This window comes from Schistocerca nitens, chromosome 8 (genome assembly GCF_023898315.1).
Source record: "Schistocerca nitens isolate TAMUIC-IGC-003100 chromosome 8, iqSchNite1.1, whole genome shotgun sequence".
NCBI lineage: Eukaryota > Metazoa > Arthropoda > Insecta > Orthoptera > Acrididae > Schistocerca > Schistocerca nitens.
In genome coordinates this window covers 189247762-189270144 of record NC_064621.1, presented here as the reverse complement: position 1 = coordinate 189270144, position 22383 = coordinate 189247762, and the positions used below count along the sequence as shown (strand labels likewise).

The 22383-nt window shown below is 43.8% G+C and overlaps 1 non-coding gene across 1 annotated transcript; it reads left to right on the top strand.

The window, feature by feature from the left end:
- Positions 1 to 17000: 17000 nt before the first annotated feature.
- Trnar-gcg (transfer RNA arginine (anticodon GCG)) lies at positions 17001 to 17074 on the top strand. The gene has a single exon. It is a non-coding gene; the product is annotated as a tRNA-Arg (tRNA).
- The last annotated feature ends 5309 nt before the right edge of the window (positions 17075 to 22383 follow it).

Sequence of the window (22383 nt, the reverse complement as noted above, 5' to 3'; positions counted from 1 at the left end):
TTAGTTGTCCAACTTCTCGACGCTAGAGGTTAAAGACCTCTTCCACTATCTGAACAACCACGGTAGACCAAACCAAGGAATGCACGCGACACGGTCGGTTTGTGCCGGCCTCCCAACGTTGGCACGATTGGAGCCACAACAGGAACTCGGAAGTCTCATATTCCAGCACCTTCTTCACAGACAGCCATTAGCACATTCCGGCGTCTCTCATTGATGAAAGAGGTCTGTTTAGCTTTGAGTTTCTTCTTTTCTCATTTTTCTCCATGGTGTCTGAGTGGCACTAGGCAGTTGGATTTCTTCGTGATTTCCTAATTGCAGCCAACAGATTACAATTTGAGCAGACTCAGATTGCGTGAAACATTAATTAATGACGTGCTGAATGCATCTATGCATCTCAGGTGGGTTACTATGTTGCACCCATCTTCCAGCCACAGACAGCTTCGGTAAAGACAGCTCATATTCTTAAGCGCAATCGTCATACTCCACCGTTGACACCAGTAAACTGTTAAGAAACAGATTCAGTGAGTGAGCGGGAAAGTGAAACGTAACGCTGCCTTATAAATTATCTTATCATCTGTAGCAAGAGTCTTGTCTGCAAACTGATCAACATGAGAACTGTACGGACGCCCACCACCGGGCTGGAATCAACAACTGCTTAGTCAAGGTGCAGACAGAGAACACGTGTGGCGTCTTTAGATGCAAAAAACAGTATTAAAATTTTTTTCCATTTATTACTCAGAATAGAAGTCGTGGCCGTGGCACCTCAGACAGGTGGTGGCTACGTAATCTGGAGAAGTATCAGCTGAGTCCAACAGCGAAAACAAGGCTGCCGAGGGCGCTGGATGAGCTCGGAATGAAAGTTGATGACACCATGGCACAGCGGTTTTTTGCTCACTGGCGATGTAGGCACATCCCGTCGGTAACGCTGACTGGTCATATCGGTGATCGCGACGTGTGTGATTGATTCACACGCTGTTTCTGGAAGTACTCAGTCGCTCCCACATCACTACCCGTGTTATCCCATAAGGTAGACTCTGATGTCACATACCATGATGTGCTGAATACGAAACCTGGCCCAGGGGTACGGTAGGCCATCAAATTCTTGCGACACTGGAGTTTTACGGCAGCTTTTGACCTGCACCGGAGTCGTGGTGGTGGGTGCATGGACTACCCATCAGCACTGGTTGCTGTGCTGACTTCGGTACTGGATGCCGGACTTCAGTATCCGCAGCTACGGATCGCTGATCTTCTCATACGGCAGAAAATGCATGAGCAACACTAGAACAAACTCACACACAAGGTGTTACCATGCCATAACTAGAGAACTGAGTGAGAACCACTAGGCTAGATGCGGTGGAGTATTTGTGTCGTCGACGAGGGGCTCCGCTCTGAGACGTCATTCGTAATAACTGAATCCGTTCTGTTCTTCTCGAGTAGCCAGCGGTCTTCAGTTCCGTTACATTTGCTTAACAAATTTCTTATAAAGGGCACTTGATGATGAATTTCTTGGTATTCCCATTTGGCGTATATGGGCTAGACAGCATAAGCAATTGGCTCACTCCGTACCGTGGCAAACTCGCCGTTCGTCTCACTGCCTCCTCTTGCATTTCCAAAGCTCTTGTATTTGCCCTCGTATTCATACCTTCTGAAGGGTTCTCGCTAACTTGTGCACTGATTCCACATTTCTTCCCATCTCTACCTTCATCACGTCAGATTGAGACGGCATTTTTGTCCATGTACTATCTCATTTGCAGACGAACCAGTATCCGTGTGGGCTTTTGAGATGTAAGCGCTGACGGAATACCACAGATATTCGCCCCAGTCCTAATGATCCGAGATTACATAGTAATCTATCATATTACTAATAGTTCTGTGCACACGTTCTGTCGCTCCATTTGCCTTTTACTTTCAGCAACTGACAGAAGGTCCTACATAAAATTTGTGCCCTGGTCGGTAATTATCGTTTCAAGTACACCAAACTTCAGAATCCAGTAATTCACCAACACCTGTGCCACCGTTGTCGCCTGGAGATTCGACATGGCAAGAATTTCTGCATTCTTCGGAATATGGTATTTTATAGTCAGCACGTGCCTTTTCCCTGTTGGTGTTCGAGTAAACTGTCCCATGACGTCAAACTCCAACGTAGAAGATGGATTTGACGCTTCTGGCAATCTCTGCAGTTGTATATGCTTCTGACTCGAAGTAGCATTTTGTGCACACTGCATACAACTCCTCACATATTTTCTATGTCACTCCACCTTCCTCGCAGGTTCGAATCCTGCCTCGGGCATGGGTGTGTGTGATGTCCTTAGGTTAGTTAGGTTTAAGTAGTTCTAAGTTCTAGGGGACTTGTGACCTCAGCAGTTGAGTCCCATAGTGCTCAGAGCCAGTTGAACCATTAGAACTCCACCTTCCTGTCTACCAGTACCTCTCCACCACTCGCCTATTCGTCGACATACGTCCACCATGACCAGACAATATGTGATCATGGGCTTCCCTTAATGCTTCCTCCTTCAACACTGCTGTCAGCATTACTCGTGGTCCTGCCCTCGTTTCTCTGCACCAGTGACAGTGTGGTCTGATGACACAAGAAATTTTTTTCCTATACAAATAACATTTAAAATACGTATCCCCGTAAACTACACTAAACGTTTTCCATTCCGTCTTCTAATAAACCCTTTCTGTTAAATTTAAATCTCTTGGCGCGTTGACCATAGGATGCTCCTTTCCATCGATTTTCTGGAAAATAACACACCCCAGTGCCTGATTAGATGTGTTGCACGCTAGAATAAACTCCATCTCAAAACCTTGGAAAACAAGAACCAGATGCGATGTCAACACTTCCTTTAATCTTTAATCTGTCAAATGCTTCCAGACACTCCAACGTTCACTACGAGTTCACGCCTTTTCCTAACAACCATGTCAATGGCCATGCTATGTCGTCAAAAACCTTCACAAATTTTCTACACAAATTCGAGTTCTTGATAAAGGACTGAATTTCATTAAAGGTTTTAGTCATGGAAAATCCTGCACTGGCTGAACCAACCTTAGATCCATAGGCACTTTGTCCTTACTAATAATATTGGGCAAATATCTCTCATCTTCCAGCACCAAATGACACATCTCCACGCACAACTTCAAACGTACAGCTCACAACCACTTAGTTGCTTCCCATAGATAGTCCCTATGCTCTTTCATGCTACTCGAAAATATTACGGTGTCGTCTAGGTGTATGAGACACTGCCGTGGTTTCCAACCCCTCAACAGTCTATCCAAGAGTCTCAAAAATGTTTCAGGAGCATTCTGTAGACCAAATGGCATCCTTCTATATTGGTAGTGACCTCTGGACATGGAAAATACAGTTTTCAGACGATTCTAACCGAGGATAACTGCTCTTCAGATCCATGGTCAGAAAGTGCTTGCACTGTCTCAAGTGATCCAAAGTCTCACATATATTTGAATTGGTGAGCGCAATCGTTACTGCCTTGCTACTGAGATAATAATAGCCACCACAGAACCTGTGCTTCCCCGTCACATCCATAGATTTTTCTGGTACAACATGATTCCGGCTCCCCAAATACTATTACTATGTTCTATTATATCGTCAGCTAGCTGATGATTGATAAAATCCTCCACTATCAGTTGCAAATAACTTGGTGTATATTTGAGTTTGTGGAAAACAGGCGCCTCGTTCGCCATTTGTATTCTGAGCTGAACTATTTGAGTTTCTGGCAATGGCCCTTGTGGAAAAGAAACAAATCCTGGAATTCCCATAACAATTATTCCATCTTCTCCTGCTCCACTCTTTCAAATGCTCAATTTTCTTACATAATTCCTTTCTATCAGCAGATCGTTGTTGTTCACTACGGGCACTCTGCATGCATCGATCCTCCACATTTGGAACATCTAAATTGGCTGTCAATACCCCTTTACCTGGATAAACTTCCATGCCATTATAATTCTCCATGTTCATGGGTACTACTCTGCCACCATTACCCTCCTGTACATGTACAATACTAGGTCTAACGAAACAACCTCATGGATTCTGACATCATTTTCTTCTAATGGTTCGACAATATACATCGCTCCCACAGGTAAATGTGACTCCACATTGAACCAAAGTGGTTTCCCATTGCCACCAGACACACAGTCATGCGAATTGACCCTGAATGTCAATGTCCGGGGTACAGTTGATTTGTTCATTTCGTTTAATGCTCCTTGTGACAGTTCCTCATAGACAGTAGCTTCTGGTAGCTGAAATAACATTCCACTATTTCCAAGGTTCGCTGTCCAAGGTCAATCTACTCCTGGGATCATAGCTTTTGCTCCCACGTGGTACAACCACAATGCACTGATCAAATGGACCATTCCCTATTCGAAAAACAATGTGCACTGAACCCAACGGTATGACCTCCCCTCCCCTACTCAACGTAGTCTATATTGGGGCAGGTTCAACTTCCTCTGACCTACTAGACTCTTATTAGCCACTGACACATGCATCATCGTATCCAAAAAAACTTAAACATCCCGGTTATAATCCTACCACTGAACATTCCATCTCTGCATATGAACTTGTAGCAGAGAAATTAAACGAGAACTCGTCTAGGTGGACGCTGGGCTCTCTCTGTTATTTAACTGCTTAACTTTACAATGTCCACCCCTCATCCGCCACACTGCTGTTTAAGACCTCCCTGGTGGCTGGCGACATTGTTTCTGCGTATGTTTTTTACGACCGCACTTATAACACCCTATGCTAGTCGAGAACACTGACCGCTTATCACGTACCCTGTTGCTCTGTCTGTTTCCTCATACTGAATCGCCAACTGAATAGCAGAGTACAAATCCCTCGCAGTCACTTTTCTGGAACTATTCGCTGGCAACCCCCTCAAATTGACATTCAGTGCTCTCTGCTCGGTTTCTTGTATAACAACCTTATTTGCATCAGATCTTGACCCAATTCATAAATGTGCTCGTTCATTTCAATTTATCCATAGTTCTCTATTGCCTCTTTACCATTGCATTCAGCCTGTCCCAAGAGTTCCGTACGCTATTCTATTCCTTATATCCCTGCAACAATCCTTCTTTCAACTGTTCAAACTCCATCGCCTTTCTCAAGGCCTTAGGCCGACTCACACATTGTACATTTTAGCTTCTAATGCTAATCGCAACTTAGTTACGTGCAACAACTGATTATCATCCCAGCTGTTCATCACAGCCGTCTTCTCTAAATCCTCTACAAAAGAACACATACACTCAGATGCTCCACCTCAAAATGACACTAAGAGCACTGCGGCAGCAGGATATGTTTCCTGCTGTGACACTTGAGGCAACGACAACTGCCCGCCCCAGACTGCAAACAAAATTCGTATTATCCGTTGTCAAATGAGCTATTTTTTCCAATAAAATCCGCACCGCCTCAGGTTCCGACACGCCTTGCGTACTTCTCTCTGCCACTGGACTGCTTTCAGCCTTCAGTATCTCAAATCACAAACCGCACAACCACAAAAGAAAATCTCTTCCGCCTGGTCATGTCACTACTTCTCATACATACTATAATTAACTAGTCAAATACACCACTGAACAAAACCAACTTAATCCCTACGTCTTACAATTTAGACACTAAAAATTGATTAGTATTATGAAACGACGGCAAGTATAATGTTCTAGTGCCACAAATTCAGTACAAGGCGCAGAATACCCCAACCATTACACTGGCTGTGTCTTACAGACACCAAAGAGCCATTGATCATGATTCCTATGTCTGTGAGAGTGTCAAATAACAACAGATTCTTCACACTACATATCTGATTAAGGTTCACAACAAGACAATAGTTAAATACTTCGTGGCATCCTTCCTTAATAATCGACAACAAACACATCCCTGAAAAAAGAAAAAATCCCTTATGTAACTCAGCATCTCCCATACCTCCTACACATTACAAGACAACTGTTCATCATTCACCATACCCTACGACTTTTCCGACTGTTGCATGCGAATAGCTCTTGTACATTGTGTAGGCGGTAGCTCTGAACAACGGGCAGTAAAGAGGACGCACACCACACTGACGCCGGATGAAATCGCCAGAGGTACGGCAGTGCTGGATTGGAGGGTGGGTGGCGGGGCATAGGGCAGGTCACAGCTGCAGAGAGGCGCTTCGGCTACCTGTAAACTTTTTTTTTTCTTTTGTCTCGGGCGCTACATGCGTCTGCCATCCCATTCGCGTCGTCGAATTCCCCTCACTCGGCGGTTTCGTCACTCTGATTTGCTGAAGACGCTACCACGGTACCCGTGGCCCAGTTGTGACAGACATGGCGAGGCACGCTACGCGAGCAGCAAACGCTTCCATGACGAACCTCCGGTGGCAAGAGGCTCTCGCCTCTCGCGCCACGTCGACCCGTTCACCGCGAAGGCGGAAAGCGGATGCTGGTGGGAGGATGTCCTCTACTACAGCCGGGCTGCGACTCCCCTGCCTCTAGGTAAGAGTCTAACGTGCAGCTGGAATTGCTGGTCCGGCCCGCTGCTGGCTGGCGTCGAACCGCGCCCCCGCGACAGATCGAAACTGTGATCCTCCGTCGGAAGCTGCGTCGTGTATCACAGAACCGTCGTGAAAGACTGCTGAGATACCAAAGAGACTGGTATCACTTGACTGGCCCTGTTTGTAATGAGCAACGCACGTGTAGTTTGCGAATGCCGCTCTTCAAGTCGTGTACTGAAACACATTAGATTAGTGCCTGTGCGCTGGTTTCGATGGCGTTTTGCGGTCGTGGATACTCGCAGTTACACTGAGAACTTCATTTCGAGAATTCCTGCACCCTTGTCGGCCCGACATGCTTTACTACTCCACGTTGTCAGAAGTTGTTATCAACAAGCTGCAATCCACTGAAGAAAATTCTCACCAAAACTACCTTCTACGATGACGCCGCTTACGAAGTAGTTCGCTCTTTCAACGATTGTCTGCTATGCTCTCTCGCAGTCTCGCTCAAGAGGTTGCTTTCTTCCTGACCGAGTATCAATTTGAAATGCTTACGCTTCCCGGCTGGCGGCTGTTGATAACTCCACGTGATTGAGTAATGTCGACTGTTCGAACTTAGAAAATTTATTCACCCATTTCGTTACTAATTTATCAAGTAAAACTCCAGTCTTCGTCGGTGTAGAGACCTAAGTATCTATTCACAGTGCTCTGCTGGTATTGGCAATATCTCAATGATCCGATCAACCATAAGATTTCCGTTTAGGAACATATAATTGAAACATAAAGGAGTGATTTTTATTGCCGGCCGGAGTGGCAGTGCGGTTCTAGGCGCTGCAGTCTGGAACCGAGCGACCGCTACGGTCACAGGTTCGAATCCTGCCTCGGGCATGAATGTGTGTGATGTCCTTAGGTTAGTTAGGTTTAATTAGTTCTAAGTTCTAGGCGACTGATGACCTCAGAAGTTAAGTCACATAGTGCTTATTGCCATTTGAACCATTTTTGTTTTTTGTTCTGTTACAACAATTCATTACGTCCTAGTTTAGGAGTTTAGTTCTTCCCTCTACGTCGACGACTGTCCAACACCGCTACGAGCAGATGATAGAATAAATAAGCGCCACTCCAAATGGTTCAAATGGCTCTAAGAACTATGGGACTTTACATCTGAGGTCATCATTCCCCTAGACTTAGAACTAGTTACATCTAACTAACCCAAGGACTGCCCGAGGCATGATTCCAACCTGTGACCGTAGCAGCAGCGCGGTTCCGGACTGCAGCGTCTACAACCGCTCGGCCACAGCTGTCGGCGCCACTCCAATTATGGCAGCTTTGCGCTGTAGAGACTGAAGCAGCGCTTCCATACTAATATTTCAGAATAATTGACCCTAAAACGAAATTTGTGAGTAAACTTTGCTTATCATTTCGAGTACAGTCACGCCAAGTGGCTATATTCTTAAGATGTTGTCATTGTAGTAAGATCTTGGAGAATAATACTAGTCTATGCTCTGGCGGCATTTGATCTCCCATAAGACCGAGCAGAACCGTGGCTATTACAGGTTGTTGAATATACAGGAGATGTCGACCACAGCCCCGATAATGTCATTGCAGTTTTTGTTGAATTTCGTCTGATATATCCGAACTGACACTCATTGATTCCATAAGGAGTTGTGTAGCGAAGACTCAGAGCAACTCTTCTAGGCTCTTCCCCGACATTTCCAAACGACATATACGGCGTTAAGATTCAAGATTCATATTGAGGATTCATAGAGTACTTGTTAATATTTCTTATTGACGTTAAGCTAGTTACATGAAGTAGCCAAAGCAAATCTGAGTTCCATTTGTTCACCTACACACAGGCACACACGAGATTCCAGCCACAGCATGCTGGCCACAGCATTGGTCGCTGTCAGAGGGAATACTTCAAAATGGCTCTGAGCACTATGGGACTCAACTGCTGAGGTTATTAGTCCCCTAGAACTTAGAACTAGTTAAACCTAACTAACCTAAGCACATCACAAACAACCATGCCCGAGGCAGGATTCGAACCTGCGACCGTAGCGGCCTTGCGGTTCCAGACTGCAGCGCCTTTAACCGAACGGCCTCTTCGGCCGGCCGGGGGGGATTCTTCAGGCTGAGTTCTGCCCCAGTGGCACAGAACAAACGAGTCCTCTCCCTGAACCTCAGTGAATGTGGAGATGGTTATGGACCCATGATGGCGGCTGAGTGCCGACCACCTCAAGCGTCCTGATAGTCAGGTGACAGTCGGAGGGTCCTGGCCTGGCGGTGCCAGTGGTGCCATCTTTAAACATTTGTTCAGCACTTCTTAGCCCATTTATACTGATTATGACTGCTTCTGTAGGACAATATTGGTCACGCGACGGGGAGTGGCGCACAGCAGGCGCCATAAAAGAGCCTAGCTGTGCCGATGATGTACTTGGCGGTACTGGAGGTTTAAATACAACTGTCCCTCCCTGACCACACAGAAGACGCAATGAACCACGTCCCTCCAGGTGGATGAGTGCTCTCACTTGCATGGGAGCTTCCTAATAGTTGACCAGTGTCCCAGACCCAGCTGTCGAGTCACGACAGTGTATGGCATATAAGTAGGCACACAGCCAGCGGAGCGTATGTCAGCAGATCACTCAATGCGGCGTATGCACTTTAGATACGGCATTGGCACTGGCTGTAATCTATGTCGAAGCACGTCCTCCACCCTAGGAGTAACCTGGCACTCCATATTGCTGTTGGGAAGATGGCTGAAATAGAATCACTAATACAGTGTGTAATAAAAGGGCTGGTAAAATTTTCAGAAACCGTTCGACACAGAAAATATCGTTTATGAACATGGTTCCAGAAACTCTGTATTTACATGTTATACCTCAGAATCTAAAACTCTGCAACATATGAATCATCTGGTTTGAAACGAAGTTCCATCTGTGAAGAGCACATTTACTCTCTAATGAGGATTGCCACACTGTTGACTAAATCATTGACAGAAGTGTATCCTGCATGAAAATCAGCTGCTGATAGAGCCTGAAAGTCACAAGTTGTGGGGTTAAGCGTCCCATACTACCTAAGAGCATCATCAATTGCTTTAATCTCCTCCTGTCAATGTACCGTCGTTCTGGAAATCTCTACTGATACGAACTCTGAGAGCCACGACCGTAACTATCTGCTGATCCTTACAGCAAACGACAATCTGCCCCCTCTACATTTGAATGCAACTTCATTGCATTGAACAGGAAGCCAAATCCTCAACACCAAACAGTTGAGGCGACGTGCTTGATGACAGTAAAGAAATGAAGTTAGTCGCATATGAATAAAGGCAATGATGCGACTCACAAGTCAACATGACCTTCGTTTAACAGGAACAACAAACAATGGAAGTGAATCTGAGAATTACAATATAAAGTGCATTCTAAGCAAACGTAATCAAGAGAATAGTTTGACCAACGCATGTTAGAAAATATTTCGTATAATGCTGTCACGTTCTATTTATGCGTGTTTTCGTTGATTAATATGATTTTGAAGATACGTATAAAGTGAACTCTAGCATGAAAGTAACGTGTTTCTTTACCGATATCCATATAACACATATTATTCCTCCGTGTGTTAGAAACGTTTCCTGAAGTTTTGGCCATGTCTTTTTGTTACGTCCTGTATATTAAGCTTGCTTTTACACTTCACATTCTCCACCTCCAGTCCATCGTAAGGACACTTCAACAGACACCACCTCACGGTGTATCATTGCTTCTACACTTAGTTCACTATCTCACACAACAGAATTTTTTGTTCCTATTTTGCACTACATTGTTTTCACTTTTTAGCCCCATTAGTAGGTGTGTTGTTTCACATCATGAGTAGGGCAGTCGGTATCAGGGAGGTATCCTATCAGCGTAACCTTGCTAGTCTTCCTGAATGAAAATTTTCATATATATCTCGTTAAACTACGTCTTGAATTAGGCTACAGAAACAACACCATATGCTCCCCGTTCTTGACCTGTGTGAAGTCATTTATGTTAACCTGCTATGTTGCCCTGTCATATGGCAGAGTAAATAAAGAAAACTATTTACAAAAGAAAGGAACCGGTGGTAGCATTGCTTCTGTAACATTCCCAGATGTATTAATCATGAAGAGCACCATTATTTTGTGGTTTAATGAAACCATTATATCTTCATAAAATAGATTCCCTAAGACCTATTTAATCTTCAAAATAGTTCCATAATGCATAAAATACATCATCTAATAAAATACATCATAATAATAAGGCTAAATCATTAATGTAGTAGTATCACCTCATAAGAGATCCTCAGACTATCATAAGAAACTTCAGTATGTAAGGCGTCCGTATTTTTCGTACCTTACATAAGCTTCATAATTACGATATAGAATAAAATCCCCAGAAAATAACTCTTTATTGTTAACAGGAGGCAACTGTAATAATATCACGTACTGAATAACAAAACAATATCAACTCTTATAACAACAGGGGCATGCATAAATGAGATAAAGTGAAAGCATTTTGGAGGCGTGCTGTGAACGTGGCTAATGTCATTGGGGAACCTCAATTAACATTAACATCAAGAGGCCCAGCTGCTGTGCAGAAAGAAATAAGGAGAGAACAATATAATTCCTTTTAAATAAACACAGCCGAGTCCGTGGGTAAGTTGCTAGACATCATTAACTAGGCTAGCAGCGATCCGCAAGAAATATAAAAATTCTCCTATAACAAAGAAGCGGTTGGCTGAAGCCATATTGTGTGACCTAGAAGAGACATGGTTGGGAGAGTCACGTCATATAAAAACACTTTTGGGAAGTAAATTAACAGAGTTCTCTCGTCCCACAGTGGGACACACCTTTGTGGGGAAAAATAGCAAAAATGTTGAGACCTTTATGTCTGCGAAGTGAGGGCTGTACGCTTCACGCATCGTGGCGACAGATGTAAAGCGGTAGTTCATATTCCTGCAGGAATTGTTGCGGGCAGAGCGTTGTGCACGTCGCTTCATCCCTTAGCGAGTGTGCAAAAGCCATTATTTCGACTAAGGAAAATTTAACGTTCCACGGAATGCAGGAAAGTTAAGACTGAGTGATTCAGTCAATGCCAGAGTAGGGAATTAGCGTTTCAGATCCAACACAGAGACAATGCCGCCGCATTTCTTGATTGGTAATATACCAATGTGCCTTAGATGACATTAAATGTTGAGTCGAGAGTTTGCTCACTCCAACCTGCGTATGCTTGGAATATAGAATTTCAAGAGTTGAATACTAACAGCCGGCCAGAGTGGCCGAGCGGTTCTAGGCACTACAGTCTGGAACCGCGCGACCCCTGCGGTCGCAGGTTCGAATCCTGCCTCGGGCATGGATGTGTGTGATGTCCTTAGGTTAGTAAGGTTTAAGTAGTTCTAAGTTCTAGGGGCACATGACCTCAGAAGTTAAGTCCCATAGTGCTCAGAGCCATTTGAACCATTTTTTTGAATACTAACATACCCTCCATTGAGTAAATGAGAGTTTAATTAGTTTAAAAGATAAAATTTCACTCTCCACCAACTTAGTCCATTGAACATCTATAACAACGTAGGTGTAAATTTCACTAATGAAGATTTAATTATTTTGCTAGTCATAAAATTCTCGTATATAGAGATAAAGATTTAATAATCAGATATTCAGTGTCTAAACGTAGATTATTGTGTTGAAAGTTGAAAGTAATTAAACTTGTCTGTTATGTATCACATGAACCTTGAAAGCAGTGATAAATTAAATGTATAATGAAAATGGGAGAGGTTGCGTTGTCATTAAAAAAAACCGAACTTTCATTTGTATCAATTTGTGCATTCTTGTTATATCACAACAGAATTTCTAATTAATTTGAGACAATCCACACCTAATAATAGTTCTATTACAAGGCCAAAACTAATAGCTATGTAGAATGTCTGTTTACCACCCTGGGCTTGAGAAGACATTCAGATACGTTTTCCACTTGCGTGCAACCACATAATAGCCTTACCCGCCACAATTTTACACAAATTGATAACATGTTACAAGTACCTCAACTGATAGTTACCAGTCACACCGAGAGACTGGGCCAGGGGCCCCGCTCCACAGAGCTCTCCAATAGTTGGATTATTTCCTGAGCCAAAGTCCATTTTCAGTTACCTTCCAGTACCCTTAGTGCATCCCTGATACTTTTTAATGTTTCATAATACCTGACATGTTCACCTTAATGTTAAATCTCTAACTTGGACAGATATCATAGACGGATTTTCTACTATCATGTTGACTCTGTCTCGAGAGACCTGGAACAGTTTAATGATGACTTCGCGTCTAACGATCATTTCGCGTCCGTATGGTACCTCAGCATATGGTCACTTTGAGTCAGCATCACACAAACACAGGAATGATAGGAAATCCAAAAGACCTGATTCTGTTTGAACACTTGGTCTACTTTGTCAGCTCCGTACCATAGTTTAAATGATTCATATCATCCACCTTACATCTGGGAATTAAGTAGTATTCCCTAATTAATGCCCTGGGGGTCGTCTTACCACCAGACTATCCAACTTCCTAGCATATATTAACTAAATATGCAAAATAGCATACTGCAGGGTATCAATATTACCCTCTAAATAAAAAGCTCTCAAGTTCCTACTATTCACGTTGCCACATTACACGCTAAAAGCAACGTAAGTCTCACATAGAAGTTCCCTTAATCTAAGTCTTACCTAAAGACGTGGTTTAACTATTCCCTGTATTCATTCTATTTAGCAAAATTTGAAGAAAAATTAGTTACAATAAAGACCTTATTGCTGTACTATTTACCTTTCAGTTTTCGGGGAATCAATTGTTTCTCACATCTTAACCACGCGCTCTCTCTCCACTGCTTGGCATAATGCCCTTTCTTTCGGCATAAGCAGCGTACTAAACGGTGTGATACAGGACATGGCGCTCATAGCCCTAATAAACTGCACTGTGTACTTACCACATATGTTAACGTTTCACGCTTCGGGGTTTTACCACATGTTAAAACGGAGTCGAAATCCCACAAAGTGAAAAATAGGACAGTAAGAAACCCAGTGATACCCGGATACAAAGATACAAGGATCCCACATGCGAGAAATTCAAAATCAAAGCTGGCACTTACATATGCTGCTGCTGTCCATGTCGAATCAGCACGGTTTTCTCTATCTGCTCCTGTCACCAGAATCGATTGATCGCTCTTCATCCTATTCCACTTCTGGTTCCACATGCATAATAAGATAAAGAAGTGTAGATCTGATGTGTCGGCAGCGGGGCCAACACCTTGTAGATAGAGGTGGCTTAAAAAGGCACGCGAGACTAACGCAGACGGGCGTGAAGTACTGGAACAGGATACGTAATTAATGCTATGAAGAAAAGAACGGAGTTTCTCATATACTTATCTTTAATTTCTTCTTGTACATCTCTATGGTGAACACAAGTGAGACTCTAATTACAATCACTGTAAGGCTAATGGCGCCTTTCTAGTTCGTAGCCATTAACTTAGCTGAAGGCTATTCTGTCTCTCGGCTAATGAGAGAGAAAGGCTTAGTACGTCTAGTCGCTAGCTCTGTCGTCCGTACAACTGGGCTGAGTTCGAGTCAGTCTCTCGAGACCTGCCTTGTGGTGGCGCTAGGTTTGCGATCACACAGTGGCGACACGCGGGTCCGACATGTACTACAGGACCGCGGCCGATTTAAGCTACCACCTAGCACGTGTGGTGTCTGGCTGTGACACCACAAGATCGAGGTCTTTAGCAACAGAGCACAAGTTCGAAATTAACCAAGGATGAGGCAGGAAGTTGAACACCCCCTTTCAAGGGAACCATCCTTGCCTTTGCATGGAGCGATTTAGTCAAGTCACCGAAAACATAAATCAGGGTGGAGGACGATAGGACATGGATCTGAACAGTGGACATCTCGGATGTTAGTCCACCTCACTTCTTATTCCACATGCAAGGGTATATAGGATGGTATAATGTAGACAGATGGATGTGGGAGAAGCAGAAGAAAGCAACTCAGAGATAGATGAAATAATGTATTGCCTTTACGTTCGTTATCTTCGATAATTCTAGCACTGATTCCTGACGAGAACGGCAAATAAAATCATGATCATAAATTAACGATAATTGCAGAACGAGGTGCCACACAACGTGGCACTACACAAAACTGGCGCTAGTAGCAAAGGCACATAGGGAACACAAAGGACACAGATCTGTAAGTTCACGGTATTGGTGATAAGTTGAGAAAACCGTCCAGAAACACATGTGCTACAAAACGCAGCTGTTTCCTTCGCATGTACCTCGACATCAGTATGGGATATGATCATCATGCACACGTACACAGGCCGCACAACGGGTTGGCGTACTCTGAATCGGGTGGTCGAGCAGCTGCTGTGGTATAGCCTCCCATTCTTGCACCAGTGCCTGTCGGAGCTCCTGAAGTGTCCTAGGGGTATGAAGACGTTCAGCAATACGTCGACCGAGAGCATCCTAAACGTGCTCGATAGGGTTTAGGTCTGGAGAACAGGCAGGTCATTCCATTCGCCTGCTACCTTCTGTTTCAAGGTACTGCTTCACGATGACAGCTCGGTGGGGCCGTGCGTAATCGTCCATCAGGAGGAAAGTGAGAGCCACTGCGCACTAGAAAAGGCGGACATACTGGTGCAAAATGACGTCCCGATACACCAGACCTGTTACAGTTCCTCTGTCAAAGACAAGCAGGGGTGTACGCGCACCAACCATAATCGCATCCCACACCATCAAACCACGACCTCCATACATGTCCCTTTCAAGGGCATTAAGGGGTTGGTATCTGGTTCCTGGTTCACGCCAAACGAAAACCCGGCGAGAATCACTGTTCAGACAATACCTGGACTCGTCCGTGGGCATAATCTGAGACCACTGTTCCAATGACTATGTACTGCGTTCTTGACACCAGGCTTTATAGGCTCTCCTGTGACCAGGGGTCAGTGGAATGCACCTTGCAGGTCTCTGGGCAAATAAACCATGTCTGTTCAGTCGTCTCTAGATTGGGCGTCTGGAGACAACTGTTCCAGTGGCTGCGGTAAGGTCCCGAGCAAGGCTACCCGCACTACTTCGTGGCCGCCTGTGGGCACTGATGGTGAGATATCGGTGTTCTTGTGGTGTTCTACGCTGTGAACGTCCCGTACTGTAGGGTCTGTCCAGACCCTACAGTACTGCTGCTAGAATCGTTGTCATGATCTTGAGATCACACTTTGTGACACATAGAGGGCCCGTGCTATGACTCGCTGTGTTTGACCAGCCTCCAGTCTCCCTAGTAGTCTACCCCTCTTAACGTCATCGATATGTGTTCTTTGAGCCATTTTCAACATACAGTCACCATTAGAACGCCTGAAAACATCTGCACACTTACTCGCTGCACCGTACTCTCACATGCACCAACACACCTCTGCAGATGTGGACTTCTGCCAGCGGCACTGTGCGGCGACCGTAGGTAAAATGCACCATATGGTCATACCCCGAGGTGATTTAAATCCGCAAACGCCCAACAGGGCGTTGTTTAACCATGTATCAGCATTATCCTTAATTTATGAGCATGAGTGTACATCAACATGGTATGTTGGTTGACCTCCCAGGCTGACATTGTGAGTGGCTGTGCAGACCGTGCATTGACGCTGATGCAGTGTCAGAGGACGCATGACCTTCTCAGCTGCAGCAAGCTGCCTGTGGCCTTAGCCGCTGTCATGGAGATAACGGCAGTGCCACAGTGACTAAGTGCTAAGGAATTCATAGATCGAACGTCGGCTCATGGTCGTTGTCCCATGGAGGTGGCAGAGTACAGACCTGTCCAAGAGATCAGGTGATCCGGCGGCAATTCGAGCTGCTTCGTCGTTTGGGAGATACTCGTTCACAGGCTCTGCGTAACAATAATCTGCCCTTTTTCAAAATCCCTTATGTCAATGGATTTCCCCTTTTGTAGCCCATATCATCGCTAGGCTGATCCCTAGAGGGTGACGGTTCCGCTTACATACTTTTATTACGGCGTCACGTGCCCGCAACGCAACCAGACGGCTTCAAACTTCGCGGTGGGCAGTGGTCATAATGTGACATCAGTGTCCATTGCACACTGCTTACATTGAGCGTTAAACACAATGAATATGAATTCATTTTTATCTTCCCTGTCAACATTTACGCTACGGCTAAAGGAAATTGTAATTATTGTGGACATTAGAATGAAATTTTTACCCTTCAGCGGAGTGTGCTCTGATATTAAACTTCCTGGCACATTAAAACTGTGTGCCGGACCGAGACTCGAACTCTGGACCTTTTCCTTTCGCGGGCAAGTGCCCTACCAACTGAGCTACCCAAGAACGACTCACGCCCCGTCCTCACAGCTTTAATTCTGCCAGTACCTCGTCTTCTTTCTTCCAGGAGTGCTAGTTCTGCAAGGTTCGCAGGAGAGCTTCTGCGAAGTTTCGAAGGTAGGACACGAGGTACTGGCGGAATTACAGCTGTGAGGAGTGGCCATGAGTCGTGCTGGGTAGCTCAGTTGGTAGAGCACTATCCCGCGAAAGGTAAAGGTCCCGAGTTCGAGTCTCGGTCCAGCACACAGTTTTAATCTGCGAGTAGTTTCAATGTGGATATTAAATGAGTGGTAAATTTGAAGGAATAGTAACTGCGGATAACTGTTTCAGAGATGCTCTAAAAAAACCTGAAATTCGTTTTACAAATTACTATAACGTCGTGTTATCTATTTATCTACGCGCCGTCAACAAAAGATTTGTAGTTACCATGTTGCACGTGTGCAGTCCGCTACAGCTTCAGTTGGGGTGAACATATTCCAGTCAGCCGATGAGGTACGAATTTGGCAATTTCAACGTTTTTGAGCAATGGCTGCAGTGTGTCTTAAAATATCAACAGCTTCACTCTTTAGGTGTATTCTTCCTGTATTAAAAATTTCAGGGCATGTTTCGTCACGTTGGCTGAGACTATAGCATTGTCAATTGTGAGCAGGACAATTCTCCACACTGGATTCAATCACTCTGAGTCAGACATCTCATTAGCTGCGCCAGATTCATGAAGGGAATTCCTCTGGTGGGTCGATTCTCAAAGTCGACAATGCTCTTTCTGATACATTTGAGCCAGAGCCAAAAACAATGGAAGAAAGTTGCTGTGCTTATTGGATGTCTTGGGGCACATACAGCATGATGAAAATTCTACGGTAACAAGCGACGTCTAACGGCATACCCTTCCGTCCTACTGAAAGCCACAAGATGAAAACTAGAAGTTGTTATTAAATACGAGTACTATTCAGAACGTGGAATAGATGTGTTATAAGCCTTACACATAGATTCTGATTCATGCATGGATTAAAAAATGAAATAAAATAAACATATGGCTAGAGAGAGAATAATGGCATTCATTAAATACAACCAGGAGACAGCTACAAATAAATACGCTGTTTGTATTGCTTCAAATGGAGCTATTTACGGAATCGTAATTAACACAAAGTACATTTCAAAAACGAACTTCAGTTTATACCTGTTATATTGAGGGATCCACTTGAATTACGACAGTTGTAGCTGCACACTTTGGTAAAATGTTTATCCTTTTTCACTTTGAGTGCAAATATATTGGTAGACAAATTACTAAAATTTTGCTTTTGACAAGTCTGAATGTCACTTGTAATGTCTAACAAAGGTATATATATATTTCATTACGCTAGTCGTCGAAAGAAAAAGGAAAGATGGAGTCAGTGCTTGTTTCTTTCTTTAATAACCAGTTTATGGAATTAAATTATAAATCTGCGTTACATAGGTCAGCATCGTAAATAATATTTAATGTAAAAAAAGTTACTGTACTAAATGTAATACTTGAATTCTGATAAACCTTGCTAAATTTCTTTCCGAATAAGTAATTCCGGCTTAATGTTGAAATTTAGTTAAATGTTATAGATCAGTTACATCTTCCGCTACGAAATGCAGCTGTTTCAACCTTCGAAAATCGCTCATAGAATAGGATGCGCTGTAATTCAGTGCAATAATTTTCCCAATCGTAAGAGAAACAGATTGCTGGATAGTTAAAGTGTCACTGCGTAAAAGTTTCGATGACGCATAGTTATTAACTATTAGCTGCTGAGTTTTTATAAGAGAACTACATAAAGGAGTAAATGGGTGAGGAGCACAGACTTGCGAAACATCGACGTAGTTTCTGACCCAATAGGCTACGTCTGAAAAGTTTTTTCATTAGGCAGACTATGGAAAAATTCCATGAATATGAAATTAGCCTGTGTATGCGGTCTCACGAATCAATACAATTCCCACTGGTGGCGGTGGTGAAACGTCCCAGAGATTTGTGCGGTGTTTCTCTCGGCTACTCAGGGCTTAACGGCTACAGCGGGATTGCCGATAGGGGTGACTCACAGTGACGTGTTCAGTTGTGAGGCTCACAGCTCATATAGTTCACTTGGCTGCGTCAAACCATCCTCTGCACCAGCACGAAACCAGTCAATGTGACCGACAGGAAATATATGTTTTTCAAATACACAGTACTTCGCTTTTAATGAAAAAGCAGTTTTCGAACATGAAAACTTGGCAATACAATTTCATTTCTAACTCACATTAAGATTTATTATAAAACAGGTGATCTTTTCTTGAACATGATATTTTATCCTCCGCTGAAAATCGTCGTATAATTGTTATAAAATCTAACAATCAGTTTTTTTTTCATTTTATGCATGCTACTCACCTTCACTTCGGTTAAGGAGCGAGATATATCAGGGTACTTTTGTGATTTCTTATATCCTCCCCCAATTAACTTCTCTTATGTTCAAACAAAGAGAACACGGTGAGCAAGAGATGTAGCCCAAATGTGTAATCGCCCTTCTTGGAAAAGGGGTGAACCACGTCCATTGGCTTCATCGCAGTATGCGGTTGCACCATCCTGTTGGAAGTAACTTCTCTTCGTCATAATTGGAACCCAAAATATCTTGGTGTCATCCTGGATCGTACACTTTGCTTCAAACAACACCTTCTTAACTTAGCTCAAAAGTCTAGGACAACATCCTCCATAAGCTACGCGGAACTACCTGGGAATCTTCAGCAACCACCCAGCGATCTTCAGCTCTGGGCTAGGTGTACTCAAGTGCTGAGTATTGGCTCTGAGCACTATGGGACTCAACTTCTGAGGTCATTAGTCCCCTAGAACTTAGAACTAGTTAAACCTAACTAACCTAAGGACATCACAAACATCCATGCCCGAGGCAGGATTCGAACCTGCGACCGTAGCGGTCTTGCGGTTCCAGACTGCAGCGCCTTTAACCGCACGGCCACTTCGGCCGGCTGCTGAGTATTGTGCACCTGTTTGGACGAACAGTCATCATACAAGGCTTGTTGATACCCACCTGAAAACGACAATGCGCATAATATCTGACGCAATCAGACTTACTCCAGTTTATTGGCTTCCACTGTTAACCGGTATAATGCCTCCTGATCTACGCAGATGTACTGCCATTATGAGAGAATTCCACAAGATCTCCAGGAATTCTAAAATATCCGTCCATAGCGACCTACCACTTTTAAATCGCAAGAGACTGAAATCAAACCATCCAACTCTGTGCTATGCTGCTGACATGGTGGCTAAGGAGCTCAAACTCCAGCTCTACTCCTAGGGTGGAGAAATTATATACGAATAAACGGGACTTTTTAAATTTGGTTCCTTTCGATGTTTTAGTGTCGTGAGTGACATGGTCAATATTTCTAGAACGTTCTGAATAGCAACCCAGTCTCTCGCTCCTTTTAATACTCTCTCAGTTTCTGCTTCTTTTAGATGGACCGCTTCAATGCAATGCAGCGATTCTTTTTCCTTATTCCCATGACTTTCAAGTCGTCGTTGGGTTCCCTCATGCAAGTGTTCCTTGTTTAATTTTTTGCGTCCATATATTCTTCAGTAATATGTTGTCGCCAACTTCTTAAGGTACCCGAAAGTCTGGCTGCTCTTCCATTTCGTGCTTCGTACTAAGCAGATCTTCCTTTCATCTATGTATGCAAGCTTCTTCTGGCGTTTTAGTGCACAGATGCGCGTTGAAACCTTCCGTTCCTTCTTCTATAGGCAACATACCGGACTCATACACCAGATGATCATATCCGTTGCATTATTACGATTTTTCTAATTATCACTTAGTGATGTTGCGATATGACGTTCTTCAATCTTTTCTTATTTTCGCGTTTTGTTCTTCAAAATATCATTTCTTCTGCATTACTAGAAATCTCTCTATTGTGCCCTTGTTCGTTCATGGTTCACCTGTTATTTTCTCTCTCGACAAAGAAAGTTGTCAACAATAGTCTTCAGGTGACTTTCAGTACACCAGTTGATCTCCGTACAACAGAATCGTTGACGATCCACTTCCGTATCAAGCTCATGTGCCTATACCCAAGGTTTCCAACAAAGAGATTCGGAACCAGACCACATCAGCTGTGTCATCCAATGACTCATTCACCAACCTTACGGAAAACAGACGCCGAACGCTCCTTCCATAATCGATAGAAGCATTAATGTCAGAAGTCGATGGCCACCAAAACGTGAACAGACAGCAGCATCCTGTGACGATGATAGCTGTCTACTCTAAGGTAATCAAAGTGGAATTAATCTTCCTCTTCACTGATGATGTGGGTGACAATAGTCTCTGTGAAGCTTCTCATTGTACACTGTAACAGTTTGTCATCACTGTTGCCACCTGGGTATCAACAATCAGCACGGGCAAATCGGATACGGTTTCTGCTTCCCGTAGTCACGAACTATGATAGTAACAACGCCAAGCACGCATTCTGTAACTGAGTAGGCTTAAGTTGATCACTGACAATCTCAGTAGGCTGGGCGCGACGCCTTCGCGGGCCTATCTCAGCCAATAACGTAATGCGATTTTGTAAACGTCTCTATGGCGACGCCTTACTGTGGTCTCAGCTATGTAGACGACTACTGTTTGCATCCGGAACATTAGCGCTTCGCAATTGAAAGCCGGCAATAGCGTCGCGAGATGTCTGGGATCTTCTTACACCGTCTCGAATATAGAGATATTCTGCCAGAATCCTTAACTCTTGCTTCTACGTCGTCTGTCTTTGGTGATTGGTCTAAATGCAGTGTACCGTCAATGTATCTTTACCATTCAGTAAACCTATGAAAAAGTAACAAACAGTAATGCAATGCCACACACATGCACCATGGTCAAATCAACTCGGTCACCCGAACCAAACAAAGTACGCATTTTTTCATTGCACTGTGACACGAGTCTTCAGACACAATGCAGTCAGTTGACTGCAGCAAGCAAAATTGCTTCAGCTCATCATGTCAGCTACCCGTGGCGCTATAGCACACGTTTCTCCAAGTATATGAGCGTTCATGCCTACTTATCGGACTTTAATAGTTTCACCGTACAGTCAAGTGCTGGAAAAGTTAGAGCAGAGAGGGCCAGAAGATGTCAGCCATACGCATGTGGACCGACCTCTTTCTAGGACGACAACCCGACAGCAGCGCTCTCGACACGAAGAGGACATAAGTGCCGCGCCGCAGTTCAAGATTAGCGAGTTCTGCCACTTCGACAGTGGCATCAAGAACACGCACTTGTATAGCAGCGGCTCAGGAACTGTATTACCTCTCTTGCATTAAGAACTGTATATACTGAAAAGATTGCTTATATTGCATGTCGCCCTTTGCTTGCGACACATGATTGTAAATTTTTCAAAGTATTGTCATTTATTTTCTGTAAAAAAATTCATTAATACTATTTACTTGAATTGTTGTCTAGTGATCTGAGAAAGCAGGTTTCCTAGGCACCCCGTATTATGCGAATAGGCAGGATACAAGAGTAATATTTCAAGATACACCTATTGTTTGCATAATATATTATTCACCTACTGTAG